The sequence below is a fragment of the Leucopleurus acutus genome (genome assembly GCF_964270905.1).
Source record: "Leucopleurus acutus genome assembly, chromosome: 2".
In the NCBI taxonomy this organism is placed as follows: Eukaryota; Metazoa; Chordata; class Mammalia; order Artiodactyla; family Delphinidae; genus Leucopleurus; species Leucopleurus acutus.
Genome location: NC_139143.1, coordinates 159,586,954 through 159,597,898, shown reverse-complemented (window position 1 = coordinate 159,597,898; position 10,945 = coordinate 159,586,954).

The following is a 10,945-nucleotide window of genomic DNA, read 5'->3' as shown; positions in this document are numbered from 1 at the left end:
TTAGGCGGGTGGATAAGAAGTGAGCTGGTTTGCGGGGGAGAGGGCAGACTGTGAGAGCAGCTGAGCACAGGCACGAGCTGCCTGCACTCCCAGCCCCAGGAGGAGGGTTTGTGCAAGGGAGACAGAGACAAAGAGAATTTGATAGGGAGGAAGGAGGCCAGATTTCAGAGAGGTCTGAATCCCACACAGAGAAGTCTGGGCTTTATCCAATAAACAGTAGGGAGCAGTTGGAGACGTGTGAATAGCAGATTAACATACTTAAAGGAGAATCTTAAAGGCTTCAGCTTTCTGTGCGACTGCAGAATAGGCTAGGGTGAGGAGTGTACTAGGAAGCTTTCACAGCGGTCCAGCCTGGCCCTGATCGGGGCTAGACCACGGTGTTGGCCATGGGAGAGAAAGAAAGAGATCTGGAAGGTACCACAAAGCAAATCTCTAAGGGAGAAGAATTCGGCAAGAGGGCTTAAGGATGAGTCAGAGGGAGTTGTGAATTTCGCAACTTGGTAGCTGTGAGGTGGAGGTAGGCAAACAAACAGGTTGCAGCTAAGGAGGTAAGAAGTGAAGGGTTCGGGACCTCCCCGGCGGTCCAGTGGTTAAGACTCTGCGCTTCCAAATGCAGGTGGCACGGGTTCGATTCCCGGTTGGGGAACTAAGATCCCACATGCCGTGTGGCGCTGCCATTAAAAAAAAAAAAAAAAAAAAAAAAGAAGTAACGGGTTCAGATTTGGAGAGTAAGGGCCGCTTTACAAGAACTTAAAAAGGCCCAAACATCCAAAAGGCAGGCAGCAAAACTGGAAGCAGAAGGCCACAGATGATGCTTTGTAGTTTCTGTTAAAGGGAAGTAAAAATATAACTGAAGTTTTATCCAGCATCAGTGAAACAGCTGTCTGTCAAAACAAATAACCAGTTAGAGTGGATTCTGCACACCCCTTCTGCCTCCCCTGCCCTTGATCCTCCCCTGACAGTTTCTCAGACCAGAGGTGGAAATCAGCTGCAGAGAACAGGACCTAAAAAACTCAGAAATCCAGATTTCTAATCCTCTCTCCTGATGACAAACCGTAGGACTTAATTATTTTCACACATATGCACATGCCTTCAGCTCAGTGTGTGAGTACTGAGTCACTTCTTCCTTTACCCACTCTTCTCTGCTCCCTCTTCCCCTCCCACCAGCACCACAACCTCCTCCTCTGACCCCCAAACTGCTGCTAACGTCCCAGCATGCGGTTTTCTCCATCACGTTACTGTGTGATGCTCCACACTTCCCGTTCCCTCCAAGCTTGTCTCCTACTTCTTTAGAAATGTGGGGAGTCTACAAGGTGAACTACAGATTCAACAGGACAGAGGACCACAGATTTCAACAAAGACAGGCAGCTTGTTGTGAAAGGAGCATTGAGGCAAGTCAGGAGACTTGAGTTTGGGGAGTCACGCAAGGGAATCAGATAAAGATCCTTAGGGACCAGGGGTCTTATGATTACCCAGCTCTGCTGACGTAGACAAGTTTTCTCTCTCCACAGATACAGATGGGAGATAAGCAGTTCCCTTTCAGAGAGGTAACCCCAAGTGCAGTGCTCACAGCTGCAGTTACTCTGAATGACAGTGGGAGGGAAGGAAACAATGAATGCAAAAAAAAAAAAAAAAGGGCAATGCTTAAGGTGGAATGGACATGAACAGTTGAAATGCACACCTCCCTCCAGTTCCTGGAAAACAAAGATGAGTCAAACAGAAGCTTAGTTTCACAGGCTTTCCTCCTCCGCTTGTCACACACATTCCCAGACACAGAATCATCCGTCCCCATGTCACCCAGCATCTAGAGCTACCGGCCACCACCTCCTTGTAAATTAAGCTGGAGGGTCAGATCCGCTGTGGCTAGGGAGCTGAAAGCAACCTGGGCCACATGGGGATGATTTCAGTGACCTGAGGGCAGGTGAGCGTAGTAGAAAAAGCAGAGAAGGCTGGTATGACGTTGTTCTGAAGGAGCCGAGGATCACCCGATCTGCACAGCCTGGCAACTGTCGTTATTTCTAGTTTCCTAGACAACTCTGCCTAAACCAGGTAGAAATCGGAACTCCAGCTCAGAGAATTCATACAGGTCCTGGGAATGGGACACAATCAGAAAGGCAAGGGGATGATGCCATATGCCACTTCAGGGAATGGAGACAAGCAGGGAGAGGGAGGTCTTCCTAAAGGGAAGCTGAATTCCCATTAGGCTCTGTGCTTTCAATAATCTTGCAATTGTGGGCCAGAGAATGATTCTAATTCTGGTTCGCTGCTGAGGGTGTGGGTTACACAGGTGCGTGGAAACTGATCTGTGCATTTCACTGTAGATTCCTTAGACCCCCAGTAAATCTGGCTCTCCCAATTAATTGATTGTGTGACCTTGGATGAGTCATTTAACCTTTTGTGGTCCAAAGTTTCCCATCTGTCAAACTGAAACTAAGAAGCCAGCCTCTTAAGTGTCACGTGGCTGTAAACTTTACAATTGTAAGAGCTGGTTGTCGCAGGAAACGGGCAGTACATCCAGATTAAGAAGCCATGATCATTGACCGAAGCTAAGAAGAATTTCTGAATGAGATTCGCTGCCTGCAGAAAATTCCCCCCAATTCATCCATCCTGGAGCCAAATTTGGAGAGACGAGAAGATGCCATCCTCCACATCAAGGAAAAAGGCCAACGATCACTCCCTTTGCAGTGTCACCTGCTCCTACAGGCTATCTAACCTCTTCCTCTTGAGATTCTCCAGTGGCCTCAAGATTGGGGCATACAGTTCTCTTCCCTTCCTTCCAAACTCCCTCTGGGTTTGTGATGTCCAGGTAGCTGGAGCAGGGCTCTTCCCAGTAGGGGAGGAGTGAAAGCATTCACACTTGGGTGCAGGCAGTGTGCAGAGAGAGCTGGATGGTTGCAGAGACTTAGAGGATGTGAGAACCAGCCAGCCATCGCCCCCATCCCCCTTCTTATGGGTAAGAAAATGAAGATCCAGAAAAGTGGTGTAACTTCTCCCCATTTCTAAAGCCCCCCAAAGAGCAGCACAACGAAGCAGCCTCCGGCTAACCTCAGGCTGGTCCTAGGACACTGAAGTGAGTCTGTTTGCTCCACAAATGGGTGACCTTTGGACAAAGGGACCAGATCTAACAGAAACAGGCACTGAAGCATATCCAGGTGACAACCTGGCTCACCCGATTCTCTTCTCAGAGGGGCTTTGAGACACAGGGAGAACGGCTGCTGTCAGGATGGAAAGGAATTTACGGAAATGTCTTGATAGCAGCTACCCTGGGACACAGCTGAGTGGCAGCTGACCCCTGGAAAAACTCTGCATAAGAAAGACTATCAAAGGAGCATCAGATCTAGATTGCAAATGGCTTTAGCAGCTGAAACAGGCGTAAAGATAAAGCAACTTCCTCTAATCCGAGGGGCTTATGCTTCAGCACTGGCTGCCTCTGACTCACTCTTGACCCAGCCCATTCATCAGTATTTTGATAAGCAGATTCCCTTCACAGAGCTACTTAATCTGGGTTCCCGGAGAAGTCCTGCAGAGCTTAATGAGAGCACTGAGCTTGCTGCCGGCTCTTGAGGCCAGGGCAGTTAGACAGCAGATGGGAAGGGACTTGTCACAGGTGCACAAACTTTCCCATCCCTGGACTTGACCCTACTAGGGGTTCACTCAAGTATCTTTTCAACTGAAATACTTGGATCTATGTTGTTTAATCCTCTTTCTCCTTGGTATCCAGGGAAATTAAAGCCCTGGCTCACATCCTCCTTGATGCCAGCTTTTCGTCAGAGCCATAACAGCCTCTGAAGCTAAACAAAGATCAGCGGCAAAGGGGGCAGGAAACACAGGGATGAAGAGGAGATCTGGTGCTTCCAAGGGCACCACCAATGAGCTAGACCCGCTTGGCAGCCCTCCTGCCAAACGCCCTCTGGCCGCGTCTCCTTAGGTGGTAGTGGGAGGGGAAGCTGGGGCTGGAGCCCGGAATCCTGAGCCTCACAGAAGTGCAGCCGGCACCTGTCCTCAGGCCCCTCCCTCAGAGGAGGCTCTGGGGAGTTGCCACACCCCGAACTTCAGGGACGGTCACTGCTCCTGGCGTTACCTCTGTCTCTTCCAATTGTCTTTAAAGTGGGGCAACTCTGGGTGCTGTGTTCCCTGTGAGAGATGATCTGGGGAAACTTCCTGGACTGTACCCTGGAGAGACGGGAATGATTTCAAAGCAGAGTAAGACATGACCAGGAAGCTCTCGATTTGAATTCTATGGATCATTAGGTAGGGGTAAAATCACGCTTGAGTAGTTGGTAGGACCTTACATTTGCTGGAAGGAGAAAGTCTTAAAAATTAAAAGTTACAGCTATGGCAAGGAGGAGGGTGACCAGGGGCAGCAGCTTCAGCTATGGCTGCTACCCACGTTGACAACATTTGACCATCCCATGTCGTTTCAGGATCTGGGGGGAAAAAACCAGAACGTGGAGCTTTGAGCTCACAAACAGGTCTGAAGGAGTTGCTAAGTCAACTAACAAAGGTTTTGTGGCAGAAAAAATGGTCAAAATCTGAGCCCCTCTGTGCCTTCCCTCCCCGCTACTGTGACCGCCGCTGGCGTCTCAGCCCTGCTGTCCACGAACAGACAGGGACCCAGCTGAGTCGAAGTTTGCCACCAGAGGAAGAGCCAAGGCTGACTTTCTAGGAATCTTCAGTCCCACTTAAACCGGCAGATCGCAAAGTGTGGGGTGCAGATGCCCTCGGTCTGTGGGCTGCGGACTGGGAGGACGGGGGATGAAAATATCTGGGGGTGGGGAGAAGTCCCAGGCCGCTGCTCTTCAGAGGCTGGTTTTTCGACCAGCCCCCGGGACCGGGGGTCATGGTAGAAACCACCGCTGCCACTGCACTGGCAGTAGTAGGTAAAGAAGATCCTCCCTTCTTCAGCCAGAGCTGGAAGCCAAAGACGTCAGGCTGCTCTACAGCCCAGGGGCCGCCCCAGGCCAGCCTCTGCCTGGCCTACCTCCTGGCCTCGGAAGTGCAGCTGGCTCTCAATGGCAGGCTACTTGCCAAGGATTCACAGTGAACTTGGCTGTTCCTTGTGCGATTTACTGGGTCTGGACCCAGAACCAGCCCGGGGTAGAAGGTCAAGTAGGTTCAACAAGATAACTCCTGTCCCCTACTTCTACCTTTCTTTCCCCCTCCTCCGCTACCTTTTCTTCTCCCAATTGGCCTTCCCTTGGATCAGTTTCACCCTGACCTTGACTGACTTCTGGTGTGCTAGGTAGTTTTCCAAGGAGAACGGCTGGCCCATCAGGCGAGCCTGGTCTCTTCCCCCAACTAACGAACCACACCGGACAGTCAGCAGCACAGAGCGTTCCTGATGTGCTAAAGTTTGTTCAGGGGTCACCTGAAGAGCCGGACAAGACTCTAAAAGTCCCACTGCACCATCACGTCCTGCCTTAAACACAGACTCTGTCTCAAGTGTGATCAATGCCAGGAGAGCCATGACAGGATGCACAACCTCTGAGTATTTCAAACACAACGGGCGAAACTGTCACCTGCAGGGCTTCTGTTACCCTATCTTCCCCCCAGGTTCCCACAGCCGCCTTGACAGAGAGCCAGGGCGGGTCTTTCCGATCGTTCAGTCTTTAAATGGCTATTGAGGACGTTCCCTCCTAGAGAGGGGTGCTCAGCAGAGACTCCAGGGAGCACGCTGTTCTGCATCGGGCATTCCTGGACCAGATGCCCGCCCACCGCACAATCTTCCTAAGAGCGGCATGAAGTGGGATGGATGGGGCATCCTTGTCTTGGCCCCGTCATCTGCCTACAACAAGCTTTTCCTATAAAGTACCGACAGGAAATATTTTAGGCTTTGCAGGGTCATATACCATTTCTTTTTTTTTTTTTCTTTTCTTTTTTTTTTTTTTTTTGCGGTACGCAGGCCTCACTGCTGTGACCTCTCCCGTTGCGGAGCACAGGCTCCAGACGCGCAGGCTCAGCGGGCATGGCTCACGGGCCCAGCCGCTCCGCGGCATATGGGATCTTCCCGGACCGGGACACGAACCCATGTCCCCTGCATCGGCAGGCGGACTCTCAACCACTGCGCCACCAGGGAAGCCCCATATACCATTTCTGTTGCATACTCTATTCCTTGAGAGCTGCTATTTGTTTTAAAACAACCCAACCATTCTTAGCTTGAGGGGCCGGACAAAAACAGGCAGCAGGCGGATTTAGCTCGCAGGCAGGCTGCAGTTTGCAGACCCCTGGCTGACAGGAAGAAGCTGCAACATTTTTTACTGGTCCCCACCCAGCAGCCCCTCACCACCTTCCCTCCCTGCCCTGATGCCTCCAGACCTGCCTTCTAGCCCAAGGACTGCCCCCGACACTGCGCCAGCTGCACATGGCGTCTGTGCTCAGGCCCAGGGTGGCCTCTCTGCAGCACGCGTTTCACTGAGAAGGCACCTTGTACAGATACAGATCATGAGCTGTTCTGTCTTCCTTGTGCTTAACTTGAGATGCTGAAGGCCCAGACAACCTCATCCTGCACTGTGAGGTCTCACCTGACCACACACATGCAGCCGTGTCCACCCATCTCCCTGCCATGGTGGTACCATGTAGTAAATGACTTATCTTGGGTTCTTCCTACAGGGCAGGCAAACCCACGGCATGGCAAATCCCATCAGTTCCATCTCGGAGCATAGCCGGGACCCATCACTTCCCACCCCTCCACTACTGCCACCCAGGCCACACCCCTTCTCCCTGGACCACTGCCAGCCTCCCATCTAAGCCTGCTCCCTCCATCTCTGCCCTTCCCCCTCTCCCTTGCTCAAAGCCCCCGGAGGCTTCCCAGCTCATGCAGAGTAAGTCAATGACTGAACAATGAAAGCAAACCCAACATCGGGGTCCTTCCACTGGCCCACTAAGTCCCCTGGGTCTGCGCGGCCATGTGCCTGGCCTCACCTCCCACCTCCTTCTCCTGGCTAATGCCAACTCTAGCCATACTGGCCTCCTTCCTTGCCCAGCTTTCTTTTTTCTTCTTAGCACTGACCATCAACAGGTCATGTAATTTTTCATGTTTTTGTCCCCCTTTGGTCTTGTTTTTTGTTTTTCTCACTAGAATATAAGCTCCTTCAGCCAGAGGTTTAACTTCTTCAGTGTTGCATCCCAGAGCAAAGCACCCACCACAGAGTAGGGGCTCCACAGATGCACAAACATCTGTAGAATGCACGGGGACAGGGTCCCCTGCTGACGGGAGAGAGGTGGCTGCATTGCCATGACACTGTGTACCCATCTCCCACTTGGATACCTTTATGCAAATAAACATCTTGCTCTGAAGCCCCCTCAGGACAAAACAATGGAAACAGATCCACCCCTGGAGCCAGCAGTTTCAAACTGTTTATATTCAATCCTAAAGCAGCAACAAACTCAGATCTCAGCCGAACTAACCAACCATCCACGGGAAAAAACAATGAACGATTGCATCACGGTTTAGAACACACCGGCTCGTGGTTCTTACTCATTCACCTCAACCACCCTGCAGGCACAGAGGGAGGAAGGGGAGCACGGGCTTTGGTGGCAGGTCAGATTTCAAATCCTCGAGCTGCCTTTACAAGTGGTCTGATTCTGGATGCGGCACCAGCGCTCTAGGCCTCAGCTTTCTCATCTGTTAAATGGAGGTACCAATGCTCATTTTATAAGGTTGTCATAAGCTTTAGTGAATAATTAGCAAACAAAACCAGACAGCTCCCAGCTTGATGACTGTGCACAATAATTACCCAGTAAACAATCATTTCTCCCCTTCTGTAAAGGAGGAAGCTAAAATTCAGAACGGCAGTGACTCGCCTGAGGTCAGAGGACTTACGCCATGGCAAGGCTAGGACTCAAACCAACGGTTCCTGTTGGTATATGTTATTCCTGTCATCCTGCCTCTCTCCTGTTCATGTTTCAGACATTACACACTGCTTATGTCAGGAGAAGGAAAGCAAGTGTTGGCTCTCCCATCAGTCTGCTTGTTGAGAAGTTTGGGACCGTGTCTCCTGGAAGAATGCTCATATTAAGATGACATTCTTAAGGGGGTCACCCGTGACATTGGGAAGTCTGAGTGTCACAAGCAAGGGATCAAAAACTAAGAGAATTCACCTGCCTTGCTTGCTAATCATCCCTAACAGATGCAAACAGGTGACAGCCTTCCTTTCACTGAGAGATGAACAGAAACCACACCAAGACTAGGACCCACCAGGGACGCAGCAGAACCTGGTGCAGCCACATCTGAGATGTGACACCAAAGTACAAAAGCCACCTTCAACCTGAATGCTTCTCCAGAAGGGACTGTTCTTTCCACGCACAAGGGTTTTTCTTTATGGAGCACATGTACTCAATAATCCTACCGATAAAGTACATTTTTATACCATACAAGTGCTTCTCCCATTAGCCGTCATCATGAAGTTGAAAATGTGTTCTCCTTCTGGAGAAAAAAACAATTGGCCTCAGACATTATGAAAATGTGAATTATTAAGGAACAAACCTTTTCAGTAAGACATTTAGAGAACAAATAATGAGGAGACAGCCCAAACAACATCTAAACAGATTTGAAAAGGAGGAGAACATGAGTGTGGGTGACTGTAGGACAAAGTTTTGCTCAAGATGTGAGTCCCGAGTCCAGGACCAGAGGTGCTTGCCGTCCAAAAGCAGTGTCCCTGCTCCTCCAAGGAGGGAGACGCTGCAGTCCTGAGGACCACTCCCCGCCCCACCATCCCCATCCCGCTGACCCTACCCACACCTCAGACCTTCGCCAAAATATCCCTTCTTCAAAGAAGCCTCCCTACACTAGGCCGGGTCATTCACTCATTCATTGCCTCATTCATTCAATAAATGTTGAGCATCTACTATGGCTCAGATTCTCCTTATCACTCTCTACTTTCAACTTTACAATTAAATAATTACATGCACAATACTCCAATTTACTTCCCCTCCCCTTCCCTAGACTGTCAGCTCCCTAAGGACAGAGACTGTATTCCTCTGTCATTTCATCCCCGGCACCTGACACAGTGCCTGGAACAGAGTAGGCATTCTATAACTATTCATCACATGAATGTATACATGAATGAATCAAAGCATTCAAAAGCTCCCTTCCTACGCCCAAATTCCAAAATGCATCCTGCTGTCTGCCTTACACAGTTATAACTGACGTAATCAATGGGACTTCTAAATTTAATGAAGGAGATTTACTAATTTATGCATACATTTCCGAATAAAGGAAAACAATAAGATGTACAGCGGTAGGCAGAAAGTTACTTTCCCTGAGGGGCAGTCCCATGGGACAGACTAGAGGATAGGCCTGTAGGTGTTCTCCTGGGATACGCAGAGGTAGTTAAGAGGAGTAGTTAAGGGGAAGGTGGAAAGAGCCAGACTGCCTGGGATAGGGGTCTGGACCCCACCACTGACTAGCTGTGTGACTCTGGGTAAGCTACTTAACCTCTCTGTCTTCCAGTTTCCAAATAGGAAATAATAAGAATATTATCTTCAGATGACTGCATTAATAGTGAAATGAGTTGGTACACATGAACTGCTTAGGACAAGGTCTAGCACAGGCTAACTAGCACAATAAGTTAGTCATTTTTATCTTCTGGAAGAATGAGAACAAAGGTAGACTAAATCAAGGAGTTTGATGTGCTTTCAGTAAGTCCACAACAGAACAAGTCTCCCAGACTCCCTACTACTGAAATTAAGTGACCCACAGGCAAGTGACGGCTTATCTACCGCCACTTTCCAGGCTCAGGTGCAGTTATAGTCAGCTGAGGCTACCATAACAAAATACCATGGACTGGGTGCTTAAACAACGGACGTTTATTTTCTCACAGTTCTGGAAGCTGGAAGTCCAAGATCAAGGTGCAGGCAGGTCTGATGTCTCCTGCAGCCTCTCTCCTTGGCATGTAGGCAGCCACCTTCTTGCAATGTCCTCACGTGGCCTTTCCTCTGTGCACTGCACCCCTGCTGTCCCTTTTTCTTAAGAACACCAATCCTATTACATGAGTCCCCTTTCTCCCATAACCTCATTTAACCTTAATTGCCTCTTTCGAGACGCCATCTCCAAATACAGTCACACCAGGGTTAGGGCTTCAACGTATGAATTTGGGAGGAGCACATGATTCAGTCCATAACAGTTGAAATGGTAAGAATGCCACACCCATCTAAAATAAGAGCCAGGGGCTTCCCTGGTGGCGCAGTGGTTGAGAGTCCGCCTGCAGATGCAGGGGACGTGGGTTCGTGCCCCGGTCCGGGAAGATCCCACATGCCGCGGAGTGGCTGGGCCCGTGAGCCATGGCCGCTGAGCCTGCGCGTCCGGAGCCTGTGCTCCGCAAGGGGAGAGGCCACAGCAGTGAGAGGCCCGCGTACCGCAAAAATAAATAAATAAATAAAATAAGAGCCAGAGCAAATGACCCCTCGAGGTGTTTCTAGACCTAGAGTCTAAGATTTGATTTTGTACATCCCACAGTGCCCAGCACAACAACAAGCGTGTGTTTAAAGCTTAGAAAATGTTCTCTGTATTAATTTATAATGAATAAATACTACTTAAGGCTGAGAAAAGTGCGTACCTTCCAAAGTCTATACATCTTATTGTTCACCGTATATGTATATGTGGCTGTGTACACACACACACACACACACACACACACACACACACACACACACACACACACACACACATTCCCAGGAGAATAAAATGCAGTGGTAAGGAAGAGCTGTTTGATGAAACTGAAACTAACTGTACATAATTATCTCTGAGCTCTTCACACATTAAGCGGGCAATGGAAAAGCGGATGCAGAACCCCCTTGATAATGAATCCGATGATGAATACCTTTCCACAGAGGCCAGCATCAGGGCTCACCTGCTGAAACAGCCAGATTTCAGTGGAACGATTTCACTGTCTCTGTGAAATATTGTTCTGGAATCGGGGCATTATTTGACAACTCGAGCAATGAA